Raw genomic sequence first — 15,371 nt, forward strand, 5'->3', positions numbered from 1 at the left:
CCTAAGAAAAACATTTTCGAGAGATAATTTTTGCTAAAGTGCATAGCTCTTCACAACCATGGTAATTAGCATATTGACACAATAAATCAACCATACCATATATGTTGATGCCATTTTTTACAGTTTCATAAAGCTTTATAGATTACACCTTGATAAGAAAATAAAACTGAGTGGATAAAAAGCAATGCAAGATATTTCTTTTGTAGAAACTGAGCATTCAGAGTCTGAAATGGAGAGATGATGGAAAATACTTTAATGCTTTAGCCTAGCAGATAGCAATGAATGAACCTATCTGCTTTTCTTCTGTCATTAATTTTTTTAAGGCAGCATTTTTTTCTGCTTATAAGGTGCTTAAAGTGAATTACATCATTTTAAGACACAGTCCTAATGTACTTGCACTGCCAAGTTGTTTCTCTTTATTACTTACATCTTCATCTATCATTTTCTAAGATTTTCCCTTACAGTATTGTAGGACGAAATAGTTTACTCCAGCAGCTTTGAATATAAGAGGAACAACCCAGGATAGACTGCCACTTCATCACAGTGTTCACTTTCTGGTACATTGGTTGTTATGCAGCAGTAGCGATGCATGGATTTCAATAAAAGGATGGGCCTAAATTTGTTACACAAGGGCCTAATGTTATTTTTATTACTGTTAAATACATGTTCTTTAAAAATATTGAATCCCAGTCATACCAATTTAAAATGCATTTATTTATTTGTTTTTTTTATTTATTATGTTTAGTTAGAAATGGCTCACAAAATGGCCCCCACCCACAATTACAGCAGCCCAGGTAAGCAGAGAGCGGAGGAGACTTCGTGCCAGCAGAGCAGTGGGTCCAGATGGAATATCGCCACGACTGCTGAAGGCCTGTGCGCTGGAGCTGGGGAGTCATCTACAGTGCATCTTTAACCTGAGCCTGGAACAGGGGAGAGTCCCGAGGCTTTGGAAAACATCTTGCATCACCCCAGTCCCAAAGGTATCACGTCCTGGTGAGCTGAATGACTTCCGGCCTGTCGCTCTGATGTCACATGTGATGAAGACTATGGAGCGGCTGCTGCTTCACCACCTGAGGCCACAGGTCCGCCACACCCTCGACCCTCTGCAGTTCACATACCAGGAGAAGGTGGGAGTGGAGGATGCCATCATCTGTATGTTACACCGATCCCTCTCCCACTTGGACAGAGGCAGTGGTGCTGTAAGTATTGTGTTTCTGGACTTCTCTAGCACCTTCAACACCATCCAACTTGTGCTCCTTAAGGACAAGCTGACAGAGATGGGAGTAGATTCATACCTGGTGGCATGGATCATGGACTGTTACAGACAGACCTCAGTATGTGCATCTCGGGAACTGCAGATCTGACATTGTGGTCAGCAACACAGGAGCGCCGCAGGGGACTATACTTTCTCCGGTCCTGTTCAGCCTATATACAGTACATCGGATTTCCAATACAACTCAGAGTCCTGCCATGTGCAAAAGTTCGCTGATGACACTGCTATTGTGGGCTGCATCAGGAGGGGGCAGGAGGAGGAGTATAGGAAACTAATCAAGGACTTTGTTAAATGGTGCGACTCAAACCACCTACACCTGAACACCAGCAAAACCAAAGAGATGGTGGTGGATTTTAGGAAACCAGGCCCCTCATGGACCCCGTGATCAGAGGTGACTGTGGGCAAAGGGTGCAGACCTATAAATACCTGGGAGTGCAGCTGGATGATAAATTGGACTGGACTGCCAATACTGATGCTCTGTGCAAGAGAGGACAGAGCCGACTATACTTCCTTAGAAGGCTGGTGTCCTTCAACATCTGCAATAAGATGCTGCAGATGTTCTATTAGATGGTTGTGGTGAGTGCCCTCTTCTACGCAGTGGTGTGCTGGGGAGGCAGCATAAAGAAGGAGGACACCTCACACCTGGACAAACTGGTGAGGAAGACAGGCTCTATTGTTGACACGGAGCTGGACAGTTTGACATCTGTGGCAGAGCGACGGGCGCTCAGCAGGCTCCTGTCAATCATGGAGAATCCACTGCATCCACTAAACAGTATCATCTCTAGACAGGAGCAGCTTCAGCGACAGACTGCTGTCAATGTCCTGCTCCACTGACAGACTGAGGAGATCGTTCCTCCCCCAAACTATGCAACTCTTCAATTCCACTTGGGGGGTAAACGTTAACATTATACAAAGTTATTGTCTTTTACCTGCATTTTATCACTCTTTAATTTAATATTGTTTCTTTATCAGTATGCTGCTCCTGGAGTATGTGAATTTCCCCTTGGGATTAATATGGTATCTATCTATCAATCATCGCAAGGCCAAATAATATCTGCTATAATTTTGACGATCCATCCATCCATCCATCATCCAACCCGCTATATGCTAACACAGGGTCACAGGGTAATTTTGACCAGTATATCATTATATATCAGCAAACAGTCTGATTACCATTTTGCCATTCCTTAGAATTTGTGTATGTGTATCTGATACGTGCATTTGCAGTCTCCAAATACACACGCAAATCTGTCATCAACTAGATTATTATAAAAATGCCAAAGTCGCATCTTTCTATCCTCTATTCCAGTCAAGTACTGCTATCTGTTGTATCAATGAGTCACAAAGTTATGCGCCTTATGGGCTGTAACAGGAGTTGGAAACTTTAATACTGACTAAGTTGGTGGCTCATGGATATTAGACAAATCTGTGAACTCTCTGATACTTTAGCATTTGGCATCTGGGTGATTGCAGATTTTCCAGCCTGCTCATCGTATGGCAGAACAGCCATTGCTAAAGTGAACACAGCTAGTGACGGGGCTTTCAGTCGCCATTGGGGCATCACTGAAATTTTCAGTGACAACATCTGAGTCCGGCACGCTTCTCCCTTCTGTTCCTTTCCTTTTATAATAAAGCCTAAAATGGCTGTTAATTGAGACATCATTCACATTTGCCCCCAATAAGACATAGCCCAGGAGTAACTAGTGATGGTAGATTTATGAACATTTTTTTCTTTTTGAGTGACTCTTTTCAGTGAACCTTACAAATCAATTCAGTGGAGCTGCTAAACAGGACTGCTAAAATAACTTCAGTAAGTTTCTAGTCAATAGTCGCCTGTTAGCCTTAACATGTTTTGAGTTGTTGTGATTGGCAACATATTAAGTCAATCTTATCTTCTAAACCTTGTTATGCAGGCGTATGTATAATCACCATCCATAAATGTGCTTTCCAAATATTATAAAAAAAAAATTCTTATAACTAATTGATATTTTAATCAGGGGAGATGCATATTAAACTGCTTGTTTTAAGTCAGTCATTGTCCTAACACAGGGTCACGGGGGTCTGCTAGAGCCAATCCCAGCCAGCACAAGGTGCAAGGCAGGAACAAACCTTGGGCAGGGTGCCAGCCCACCGCAGGGCACACACACCAAGCACACACTAGGGACAATTTAGGATCACCAATGAACCTAACCTGAATTTCTTTCGACCGTGCGAGGATACCGGAGCATCTGGAGGAAACCCACGCAGACACGGGGAGAACATGCAAACTCTACGCAGAGAGGACCTGGGAAGTGAACCCAGGTCTCCTTACTGCGAGGCAGCAGCGCTACCACTGCGCCACCGTGCTGGCCCGCTTGTATGAAGTAGAGGCAAATTTTTATTAGAGGTGAAAAAAAAATTTTAAAAGTTAAGCTATAGGGTGGGCTATAGTGAAGAAACTGTGGGCCCAGTGTTAGTGCCACCCACATTATGCAGTAGAAATCATTATGCAGGTAATGGGCAAAATTATAGAGACACCTACTAGACAAATGTATTTATATATGCAGCCTAATAAGGAGTACAGCTAATTTTTGCCATATGAACATCTCCAGTCCTTCCTGGAAAGTTGTCACATAACTTCCAAATTGTGCATATTTAGACAATGCACCATTCTTCAATCTACTTTGTACTGTGCCCCAGAAATTCCCATAAAGGTTCAATGATGTTCAGATCTGGTGATTTGGTACACCTTGGAAAGCTTCTGAGTTCACCATTTATATTCTCAAAACCACTCTTGAATTATTTTGGCACTTTACTGTAAATGAGGGCATTATTATTGTGGAATGCACAAGAGTGTTTGCACCATAAAGTTTATCGTTCCTTTAAAGTGGCCTAACGACTCCCATGAGATGTTTGCTGATATAATTATGGAAAGTATTCGTGACTTTCAACGTAACAATGAAAATAAAAACATTTCTCAGCAACAGCTTTATGATCAACAAAATAAAACACCAGCACCTCTTCAGCGATTGCACTATGAACAGTGTCATGATCAACTGAAAGAACAACAGTATATAACTCAAGTGTCTTATGTGTCATACAGTAAAATCCCAATATTTGTCGGCGATCCCTCGAAATATGTGGATTTTATAAGAGCATTTGACCGAGATATCGACGATGTGATTGAGAATCCGCAAGACAAATTGGACGTTTTGGCACAATATACTAAAGGTACACCTCACGAGATTGTTAAAAACTGTAAACATTTGTCACCGTTAGAAGGTTATCAAAAAGCCAGAATGAAGATCGAAAGTCTTTATGGAAACCAGCTGCAGAATGGAAAAGGTCAGAGCGATTATGCGATCTCTCCTGACGAATATACAAACATTATACCTGACTTACAAAGCGGACAACAATTTGAAAGTAACGATAACATTCGTATTAAAGTTTGTAAACTTCCTCGAGACCTACAAGCACCGCGGCAATGCAAAGTTCAGAGTATTGAAAGTACGGAGAGCAGGCGAACTCCTCTCGCCGATCCAGCGAATGTTCTGGACAAACAGATAACATCAGCTTTGAACCCCGTGTGCAGCTCATCTCTACAGAGCCATACCTTCGAGAAGGAAAAGGACATTTTAGTAAAGACTGTGAAGAAAAGATTATATGCGAAATATGCTCTCATGTACATCCAGTAATCCTGCATATAAATAAGGAAAAAGAGACCGACGTTAAAGCCACACCTCCTAAAGAGAACGCTAAGTCGGATGAGAAGAATATTCCTTCCGCCCATATTGTTGAACCGCAAGAGACTTGTACTGATACCGGGGCCGGTAAGGAGTGTGTCTTAGGCGTGACTCCAGTTAAAGTTAAGTCTGAAACGAGTGAAAAATATGTAGAAACATCTGCTCCAAAAGACTCTAGCAGCTCAGCTACATTTTGCACAGAAAGTTTGCAAGAGTAGTTAAATCTTTCTGAAGGAAATTCTCACATCTACATCAGCACTGTAGAAAGAGACAAAGTAAATAGACAAGAATTAGTAAAGTTTACAGTCTCAACGGAGTTACAAGTCTGTGCAATAGAAGAAAATACATTTTGTGATACACCAGACGTGTTCACACTGAACTCTGTACCAGCGAAAAGGTTAAAACATTCCTACAGAAAAAGATGTCAAGAAATTGTCTTATTTAAAAGATGTGCATCTACCCCAGATAAATTGCCATAATGTGTTTAATTGTTTAATTGTTGGTAACAGATATTGAGGGTTGAGGCATCTTTTGTATTTATCCAAATGTGAATATGTTTGAATGTAGCAAACATGGTGAAAGAAGACCAACACGAATACTTTTCTCAGTTGCTTAGCAGCACAGGTTTGTGCTTTTTGTACCATGTTGTACATTTTGTGTGTTGTCTATGGATACAGTCAGTTTTCAAATGGCATGTCTTCCATAAATTTCAGCTTTCTGAAGCTCACAGCATTTGGTTTTAGTTGAGACTGGGATACAAAGGCTATAAGAGCCATTCTTAGTAAGTTAATGCTCCTGCTATATACATATAAAATTTGTTTAGTTTTGATAAGAAATGCTTGACTTTAGAATATATTATGAAGTGGAATCTGTTATGAGTGACAGCTGATGTTACATAGAGAGTAAAACCACGGTGTGAAACTAAAAAAAGGCTGGAATATTATCAGATCACGCTGTTTATCATCCTTAAATGGCTAAAGGTTGAAATTATGTTTTTTAAAGCAAACATTCCAGATATTCACTTTGATCTGATGGACTACAGAATGATGACTACCTCTTGTGCTTCTTACTGGGCTCTATACAGTTTTGAAATGTATTGGTCCAAATAGATACAAGCAGGCACTTGCCCTTCATTTGAAAAACCATCCTTGGTTCTGTTTCTTGACTAAATGTCATTCATACTAGTCCTTACAAAACTATATCTTATCCAGTCTTTCAGGTCAAAGCAGACAGTGCACAAAACTTCAAAATTCAGAAAATTTTAGGTATGCATCATTGAGGGTTTGTGATATTTTATTTAGTGCTTTGACAGGGTTTATCGTTAACAGGATTTCTGCTAGGTGTCTCATAATGGTATTCATATCTGAAATCCTGGGAAAACTGGTGAATGTTTATGAAATCAACACATTAGCAGCAAATCTTGGTTATGATTTTGAATGGAACAGAACTCATTTCTGTGCTTGTTTTGTATTTTTTTATTTCATTTTGTAATTATTTTAATCATTATATTCTATTTTGTCATTTATTTTGGATCAAATCTGCCACCATTTTGGAAATTTTGATTTTAAAATGGCCATATTGTTTATAACAATGGTGAGTATTGCCAGTTATGGGAAATCATGTGACTTACAAGGTTATTGTGTTCCACAAAATGGCAGCACACTATCTGCAATATCCAAAATTCTAGGGTCAGTAATAAAGTCTTTTTTTGGTGGTTCCACTTGCAAAAATATAGGGAGAGAGCCTTGACATTGTGTGTTTTTCTATTAAGATTTTGGTTTAGGATTTTCATTTTGTTTGGTTTTTTTTTTGGCTTTAACAATCTTCTGTATTTTTGACCATGACTTGCTTAACATCTCCTGATTGTTGTTTTCACTTTATCTCACTTTTTCCAGAAAATATTGTGAGCAGTGCTATATTAAATATAATACTTATGAGGTTGAATTGCTGTAAAAATTACGCTTAAACACATTTACTGTATCTTAAAATCCCAGTGTGTGAAGTATTTAGTAGTTCTAATTAAGTGAATATAGTTTAGTAATGGTTTAGTTTAAGAGTGGATTTAAATTGTTAATAAGCAGTAGTATGTGCTCCTATACATAAATAGTGTGGATTGTCTATAATTTGTTAAGCTTTTTTCTTTTTGACAAAGCAGTGTAATTTAACAAGATATGTAGGTTAACATTTACTGATATATATATATATATATATATATATATATATATATATATATATATATATATATATATATATATATATAAACAAAAAAGTGATGTACAATGATGTAGATCTACTAGGAATAGAAATAAGCCCTGCACTTTACAGTTTCACTTTAGCTGCATGGAAGGTTCTTTATTCATATAATAAAGTAATGTGATTTTGCACTGCTGGTGTTTCAGCAGCAAAGAAAACTGATTTTGTTTGCAAAGTTTTTAATTACATTGCACCATTAACTAAGACATTGCTTCAGAGAGTATAAAAGTATAATTAACCCCCATCCTAGCTCTCGTTTTGCAACCCTCTGGGAATGTGACTTGACAAATTAAAATTCTCGTAAGTATTTATTGTACCAAAGACAACTATATATTCTTTCCTTCATCACAATGTGAATAAGCAAACATGAATTAAACTGAGCTTGTTAGTAAGAAATCACAGCATTAAAAAGAATATCCAAAGAGTCTAATTAATGCTTATTTAAATATCTGCATTATTTATGTATTATATTGTCCCATTGTTAATACTATATTAAGAAATGATACTAATGAATAAGATAAAATTGAATCTTTCCAGGTCCATTTTGATTAATCTTATAGAGTAAACCAAAAATAAAATAAACAACTAGCACAGAAAAAACGCAAGGATCTGTAGTTCATACATATAAAAATTGAAAACCTCTGCCTTTCAGAGCTCAAGGGTGTTATTCAAAAATATCCTACCATGCTGAAAACAGCTACACTGAATGTGAAATGCTACATGGCCTAGCATGCTTTACTTTGGTTATTGGTTCTATGTGTATAATGCATAGCAACTTATTATACTTGTAGTGGTGTTTATATTTTATCTATTACTTTCATCCTCATAATTTACCATATTATGTTCACTTCAAATTCATTACAACAACAACATTTATTTATATAGCACATTTTCATACAAATAATGTAGCTCAAAGTGCTTTACATGATGAAGAAAGAGAAAAAAGACAAAGTAAGAATTAAAATAAGAGAACACTAATTAACATAGAATAAAAGTAAGGTCTGATGGCCAGGGAGGACAAAATAAAATCTGCAGGGGTTCCAGGCCATGAGACCGCCCAGTCCCCTCTAGGCATTCTACCTAACATAAATGATCAGTCCTCATTGTATTCAGGGTTTTCATGGAAGGACTTGATGATGATGGTCACATGGATTTCTGGCCTTTAATCCAAAAATTTAGGAACATCATGGTGCTTTGATTAGGTGGTGGTGGCACAGGTCGCCACCACAGAAAACCGGAAAAAGAACAGAAGAGAGAGTAGGGGTTAGTATGGATGTTGGAGCCACCATGTATACTAATGATAATTAACTGAATATGCAGAGCATCAGGATTAAATTAAAATGAAGTTATGAGAAAGCCATGTTAAAGAAATGTGTTTTTAGCAGTTTGTTAAAGTGCTCCACCGTATCAGCCTGGCGAATTCGTATTGGCAGGCTATTCCAGATTTTAGGTGCATAACAGCAGAAGGCCGCCTCACCACTTCTTTTAAGTTAAGCTCTTGGAATTCTAACCAGACACTCATTTGAAGATCTAAGGTTACGATTTGGAATATAAGATGTCAGACATTCCGATATACAAGATGAAGCGAGATTATTTAAGGCTTTGTAAACCATAAGCAGTATTTTAAATACAATTCTGAATGGCACAGTTAACCAGTGTAGTGACATCAAAACTGGAGAAATGTGCTCGGATTTCCTTTTCCTAGTTAGGATTCTAGCAGCTGCATTCTGCACTCGTTGCAATCGATTTGTGTCTTTTTTTGGGTAGTCCTGAGAGGAGTGCATTACAGTAATCTAGTCGACTGAAAACAAAGGCGTGAACTAATTTCTCAGCATCTTTCAATAATATAAGAGGTCTAACTTTTGATATATTTCTTAAGTGAAAAAATGCTGTCCTAGTGATCTGATTAGTATGCGATTTAAAATTCAGGTCACAGTCAACAGTTACCCCTAAATTCTTTACCTCCATCTTGACTATTAATCCTAATGCAACAAGTTTATTTCTAATAACTTCATTATATCCATTATTGCCCATCACTAAAATTTCAGTTTTCTCTTTATTTAGCTTGAGAAAATTCTACTCAGAAACACAAGTAAGACATTGTGTTAGTGAAACAACAGAGTCGGGGTCATCAGGTGCTATTGATAAATACAGCTGCGTGTCATCAGCATAGCTGTGGTGGCTCATGTTATGCCCTGAGGTAATCTGACCTAATGGAAGCATGTAGATCGAAAAGAGCAGCAGACCCAGGATAGAGTCTTGTGGAACACCATATAAAATATAATGCGTCTTTGAAGTATAATTACCACAACTAACAAAGAATTTTCTACCTGTCAGGTAGGATTCAAACCAATTTAAGACACTGCCAGAGAGGCCCACCCACTGACTAAGGCGATTTCTCAGAATATTATGATCAATGGTGTCAAATGCGGCACTCAGATCTAAGAGGATGAGAATAGATAAATGGCCTCTGTCTGCATTTACCCGCAAGTCATTTACTACTTTAACGAGTGCAGTTTATATACTGTGATTTGCTCTAAAACCCAACTGAAACTTATCAAGAATAGCATGTTTATTGAGGTGGTCATTTAGCAGCATAATGACTGCCTTCTCTAGAATTTTACTTAAGAAAGGCAGACTAGAAATAGGTCTAAAACTTTCAAAAGCAGAGGAGACGAGATTATTTTATTAGGTAAATGGAACCATCCTTTATTTTTTGGTCCCACTAAATGCCTGTTTAGGGGGATGCAGGAAGATGAACCCAGTCCTGCTGGAATTGGTTTCAAATCAGAATCAAGTATTGGACAGGGCATCACTACATCACATGACATACTTGCTTACACATTAAACCAAGCCATACAAGGCTATTTTCAAGTAACTTTTTAACTGAACTTGCTCCTTGTTAAATTATGGGAGAAAACACAAGCAGACTCAGGTACAAATTAACAATAATTAGAATATTTAAAAATAATGTTGGTTAGTGAAACATTATGCTTGCATGGGCTCATTTTCTTCTATTCAATATCTGATGTTTTCTTATATTAATGAAGTACAAATGCTTTTCTCAAATGTTATTTTTTAATGCCTGGTTTTCTATGGTGGGTAAAATATTTCTCAGTAGCAAATGCTTCATTCACTCTTTTTATCTATCATTTCTGAAAGGGCTACAAAGCCATCTGTAAAGTTCTGGAACTTCACCAAAACATAACGAGAAAACACTCAGAACAGTAGTAAATATTCCTAGAGGTGGGTAGCATCTGGGATGTCATAAAGGATGCAAAAAACATTAGAAAGAACTGCATCTTCTTTTTCCTCAATAATGGTCAGTGTTCATGGCTACACAGTCACATAGACACTGGGCAAAATAGGCTTCATGTGAGAGTAGCAAGGTAGAAGCTACTGCTAACCAAAAACAATATGTGCCACTCTATCATTTGCCAGGAGGGTCCTTGAATGATTCCCAGTCCTTCTGGGAGAATGTTCTGTGAATAACAGATTAAACTGGAACTTTCTGGATGACATGGGTCCCACTATGTTTGGCTTAAAGCAAACAGCATTCCACTGTAATATACCACAGCAACTGCAGGACATGGTGTTGGTAGTGTGATATTGTGGGATACTTCTTCCTCTTTCCAACAATTTGTGCATGTCCAGTGTAGGCAAATGGCTAAATCATGTGTATTTTCAGTCGTTTTAGTGTGGACTGAGATATGTTTGTAAACAATGTGACAATGCTAACGTGGATAGAGTTGTGTTTAAAAGAAAGTGTAGTAGTTTGAATGTATAACTTTCTCCATCAAATATAACTCAAATAAAGGTCTATAGTACTTACAAAAAGCAAAGGTCATCTACCAAAATAACCAGCAAAAATCAAATAAAAGAATTTAAAAAAATCCCACTGCCATAGCTAATAAACAGTAATACAAAAATAACTTTTAATTCTATACTTTACATCTTGTGATCTTTAGTGCTAAAATATAAAGATGATTTGTTGTTGTTTCTGAAAATGTGTGGATCAACAATATATCTGGGTAAAAACACAGATTGTCACTTTATACACTGAATAAACACCTACATAGTGAGATTTATAAAAGAAGAACAAAAACATCATGACAAATTCTGCCATCAATCTGAACCTCTCATTACAGTCACATATACGCATCAGTGGATTGCCTTCCGGGCTAACCCAAGATATGTAATACCACCCCGGAACAACAGGGGCCATTGTTGCTAATGGTGTTGTCTCCTCTTTTCCTCACAGCTTTGAGAAACCACCCCTTGATGGCAACAAAACCAAGGAAGCTCTGCCCCTTTTGGTCTGCTCTGTATAAAAGGAAGTTGCTTCTGGAAGGTGGCATATTATTTTGGACCTGACTTTGCTAGAGACAGACAGATAGACAGATGTAGTGAATGAGTATCTTGCTACAATGACTAGTTTGAAAGGGCAATTGTTCTGGCAATATAGTGCCATCAAGCACATGCTTTGTATGAAGTGTTTATTTTTTTGTCTGAATTAAACAGGGTTTTGCCCGGATGTCACTCCAATTATTCAAATTCACCCCACTACACTACCTAGCAAAAAGCATTCTCTTCCCATCTCCCGTCTCTCTCAATCTCATGTTCCTGGCCTCTCTTCTTCCTGCCACTATGCTCCTCTGGCTCCAGGGAGGTTTTAACTGCCTGCCAGTTTCTACCCAGCGAAGCTTTATTTTATTTTCCAGGGTTAAAGGCTGCACTGTATTGTAGCAGAGGGACCAGACCAGAGGTCATCACATGCATCCCCTAGTGTCTTAGTACACTAAAACTCTGCATAATTCTTAATCTTTTTATACTGTTTGGGTCAAATTTGACATGTTTTGAATTTCAACTTTGTGATAACAACATAAAGGTCATCTTCACACACTGAAATTTTATGACTTTTGCTAAACTCACCCAAAAGTTACAAAAATGTAAATATTAATAAATATCAGATTTTTACAGGTGTAAAACAGTTCTGAACAATTCTGATCCAGTCTGAATTAGACTAGTTAGGGGGCTTAAATCAAGATCTTTAGTAGTGACATCACTGTGCTTAGTCCAGCATAAATATTCTAAATCCAATATTTCTGAAATGTATACAGGAAATATTTGACCAGTCATTGACTCTCCTATCTTCCATTTGAGAACATATTCACTCATATTTGGTAAAACAAATGTTACAGGAGTATAACATTTTTGAGTTGTGAAAAGGAGTGACCAGAGAAAGAGAAGAACATGCAAACTCAGCACAAAAGATAAACTAAGCTGCAAGACCTACAATGTTATGCTACCCAATAAAATTCCTCTGAAGTAATTTTTCTGTTGTAATGTTCATAATTTTGTTCTTGTCTTTGCTGGAATTAAAATTAAAAGTCCATATCTGGAGCATCCAATGTTTAAATTCTGTTCAATAGTCATCATTTATTTAGTTTTGCCAGTTTATGGTGACACATAATTCAGAACGCTTTGTCAAAAATGGATCTGAACCTATTGATTCCTGATATTACTTTTACAGCATCACTCGGGGATAATCCTAACCTATTCATCACACAAGGCCATACAATTTAAAAAAAAAAAAATCACCAAAAGGTGTTTCTAATACAGAACATGTCAGTTTTTTAAAATTATTTTATTCTCTTATTTGGCATATATCACAAGGATAAACAGGTTTATATTTGTGATTTCCTTCAGTAAAGCAAGCAACATTATATAAAAGGAAATGAAAAAAAAAATTCTTATATGTGCATAGTTTATATAAAGCTGACCTTATTGGAGACTCTAAGAGTGCCCCAATGCTGTATCAAGACCAAATCAGCACCAAGGAAGCCACAAGTATAAAACATGAAGGGTTTTATTTTTTAGAGGAATAGTAACAGAACAGGGAGAACGCAAAATACTGTATAATAAAATGAAAAGTGACAAAACACATACCGTTCACAGGTCCATCCTGACCAGACAAAATGAGTTTAGCTGCTGTGTGAACTGGCTTTTTCTACTTGCCCATAAAACTTTTTTAACAAGTCCTACTCAGCTACCTTTATTTAAGTTAAGCTAACCACTTTCTACTCCTGCTGGCCTCGGCAAGCCCTTACCAAGCATTCACTCCCCCAGTTCCAAAGTACAAAAGTAATATAATCAGAAATGTCTTGTAAGTCTTGGTCAACAACTACTTCCAAGCACACTGCAGGAATGATTTCTAAGGTCCTGAGAATTGTGCAGAGGCGTCACCCACCAGAGATAGAGGCATCTAGAGCCCAAATAGGTTTTCCACCCCAATAGCTCAGTTGAGTCCAAACATACCAGTCTCTAGCAAAATGGGGAATTCTTAGTATCTTTAACAGGAGTTCCCAGCCATCTCCTATTATTCAGTTCAATGCTTTATGTAAATAGGATCCAGTAGCAGTGCACAGGCTTATTTTCTTTTCCAGAATTGACACACCTATTATTTTTCCTAATATGACTTCAAGAATTTATGAAGCACCTTTTTTATCTGTCTGTGTCTTTTCCAAATTGCTGTTATTTTGTTGTTTGCCATTTTCTTTTTTCTAGAACTATGATATTTTAATGCCATCTTAATAATTATGTGTGTTGACTGTATTAGAATCAGGAAGTAAAAGATGGATTTGTAAATTATTCTGATATGCTGCTAGCTTTCTGCTCCTTAGGTCTGTTAAGATTTTCCATGACAAACTGTTCCTCATGTATTTTTCACTGCTAGCTGTTCATGACAGATAGGGGATTGGCAGCTAATATAATCAGTTGGAGGTTAGAGCAGATGCCAGAAAACATCTTGGTTAGCTCAATAGCAGATGGTTGCCCAAGAGTAGACACATGATCTGGCATGAGCAAATGTTAGTGACCACAGCTGGATAAGACAGTTATCATTAAAATAAAAGGGTTGTTTATCAGTTTAGATCACAGACCAATGAGAAGACTCTCTGCCAGAATTGTGCTCCCACAAAATGCTTATCAGGATTTTGTGGAACCCAGAACACAAATCAGGATATGCTTTGTTCTCCATCCCAGCACTAATGTTGTACCCTGTACTCCAGAGGACCACACAGGGCACAGACACAGGATTAAATGCAGAAACAAACATTTTACATATTTTGAATGTCATTTATGGATACACAGTTGGTGGAAGTGACAGCTATGGTGTGTACTAATGGACTGAAATAAGTAAGAAAGCTAAAAATACAAAAAATTAGACCGTGCTACTTAACAAATCTGACTTTACAATCATACTGTAACTTCTCTGAAAAATAAGTTACCCTCCCTTACCTGTCATTATATTTCACCCTAACAGCCAAGTTGCAAAAATAAACTTTACTCCACTTGTTCAGGGGCATAATGATCTGTCCATAATGATTGCAAGCATGTAGCAGGTATGCAAACTAATTGATATGAAGCAGAAAACCAAACCAAATGGACAGCTAGTCGGAGGAAGATGTCAGAGGAGCCGAGTTATGTGTACAACCAAAAAGATAGAGGAGAATTAAACTTTCAGCGGAAACAGTAGAACTGACTGGGAACAAAAACTACAGATTGCAAGTTGATTAATAGTGTCCACATAGTTTTATTAGGTTGCAGACTATGGCATCACATATGTACTCTAATCTGAGCATGAACATCTTTCAATGTTAAGGTCTAACCAACAGTACTTCTCTGCAACTCATTGAGAAGACTGAGCATCCTTAATATGCACTGCTATCTGCAACAGAGTCAGTCTAAACCTCTAAACTCAATCTGTCTCTTTTGATTTAATTGGAAATGCCTTCATCACGGGCAGCACGGTGGCACAGTGGGTAGCGCTGCTGCCTCGTAGTTGGGAGACCTGGGGACCTGGGTTCGCTTCCCGGGTCCTCCCTCCGTGGAGTTTGCATGTTCTCCCCGTGTCTGCGTGGGTTTCCTCCGGGTGCTCCGGTTCCCACAGTCCAAAGACATGCAGGTTAGGTGGATTGGCGATTCTAAATTGGCCCTAGTGAGTGCTTGGTGTGTGGGTGTGTTTGTGTGTGTCCTGCGGTGGGTTGGCACCCTGCCCAGGATTGGTTCCTGTGTTGGCTGGGATTGGCTCCAGCAGACCCCCGTGACCCTGTGTTCGGATT

This window comes from Erpetoichthys calabaricus, chromosome 3 (genome assembly GCF_900747795.2).
Source record: "Erpetoichthys calabaricus chromosome 3, fErpCal1.3, whole genome shotgun sequence".
Lineage (NCBI taxonomy): Eukaryota > Metazoa > Chordata > Cladistia > Polypteriformes > Polypteridae > Erpetoichthys > Erpetoichthys calabaricus.